This window comes from Cyprinodon variegatus, unplaced genomic scaffold, assembly GCF_000732505.1.
Source record: "Cyprinodon variegatus isolate N-32 unplaced genomic scaffold, C_variegatus-1.0 Scaffold60, whole genome shotgun sequence".
NCBI classification, from domain to species: domain Eukaryota; kingdom Metazoa; phylum Chordata; class Actinopteri; order Cyprinodontiformes; family Cyprinodontidae; genus Cyprinodon; species Cyprinodon variegatus.
In genome coordinates this window covers 177,611-179,323 of record NW_015150513.1, presented here as the reverse complement: position 1 = coordinate 179,323, position 1,713 = coordinate 177,611, and positions in this window count along the sequence as shown.

Below are 1,713 nucleotides of genomic sequence, written 5' to 3'. Positions count from 1 at the left end.
TCATGTGTTGCAAGATTTTGGGGAAAAACCTCCTTCCCCAAGAACATTAAAGATGGGTGGAGCTGGGTCTTCCAACATAACAATGACCTGACGCACAGAGCCAGGATAGCCAAGGAGTGGCTCTGTAAGAAGCATATTAAGGTTCTGGCGCGGCCTAGCCAGTCTCCAGAGCTAAACCCAATGGAGAATCTTTGGAGGGAGCTCAAACTCTCTGTTTCTCAGCAACAGCCCAAAAACCTGACTGATCTAGAGAATATCTGTGTGGAAGAGTGGGCCAAAATCCCTCCTGCAGTGTGTGCAAACCTGGTGAAAAACTACAGGAACATTTGACCTCTGTAATTACTAACAAAGGCTACCATACCAAATATTAACTTTGATTTTCTCAGGTGCTCAAATACCTACTGTATTTGCAGCTGTATCATACAAATAAATAGTTTAAAAAAAAACTCATATATTGTGATTTCTGGATCTGTTTTTTTTTTCTTTTCTTTTAAGATTATGTCTCATAGTGGACATGGACCTACAATGACAATTTCAGACCTCTTTATGATTTCTAAGTGGGAGAACTTGCAAAATAGCAGGGTGTTCAAATACTTATATTCCTCAATGTATGTATAGAATGGGATTTGAAGAAATCAAATGCTGCTATAAAAAATAAGCTGCAATTAAACCACCAGTGAGTAATGGATACTGTGACTATGCTAGACACTTTATAATTTCGTGAAATAGCAGGCAGCATTAATAATTAGCACATTGTCCTGGTCCATTAAGAGTGGATTTATACACTGAAGTGGTCCAGTATTGCAGAGACCCATGCCATCCCATTTCTCACAGGTGTTAAACAGCATGAGGTGAGTGCCCAAAATTCTCATGTAGAAAATAGGGAAGGGTAACTGAGTGCAAAGTTCTGAAGAAACACAATTAAATACATTAGATGTTTAATACTGTTAAAAAATAAACAAGGCTTCATGCAGCTGTCTTGTCATTAAAGACTCTAAAAAGTTCCACCAAAGTTTTGGTAACAACTTAATAGAGTAGATAATGTGAAAAAAACAAACAGTTTTGTACGCATTTCTGTGTATCTATTTATTTTTTATATATATATATATAATTAAGGCTGTTTACCAGACGGGAACTTACCAGTGTGAAATCCCCTGCAGGTGTTACATATAAATAGCAATTATTTAAATTTCTGTCTCAAGCTACTTTAAAAAATAATTTATTCTGGCATAATTCATAAAACTGATATCTGATATGACAGCCAGTGATAAGTGCAACATTACCTGAATGGCATTGTTGATATGATGATTTCCATATTTCAGATCCATGTTTCTTGTTGCCATTCAAAATACTTTCTTATATGTGTTATGCTTTTAATGAGGTTATAAAATTTTTTATCCAGCTTTTCACCTTAATCATACATCCATCTCTGCCTTGGTTAAGCAGTGCTTTTCCCTATTTGCTGTGGTTACTGTTAATAACTATTAAATAACAGCTGGTTTATTTAAATACACAATGACATTGATGAGGTTCTTTGGATTTATAATTTCATTTTGTTGGTAGAGCTGTGATTTATGAAAGAAAATTGTCTTGTTATGTGTTGTAGAATGGTTTATGAATTAGGATTTTTGGGGGGCGTACTCATTTTTAGTATGGATATGTAATGTTTTTTAAATGAGACCCTGAGTTGGATATCATAGCTTTGTAAGATCC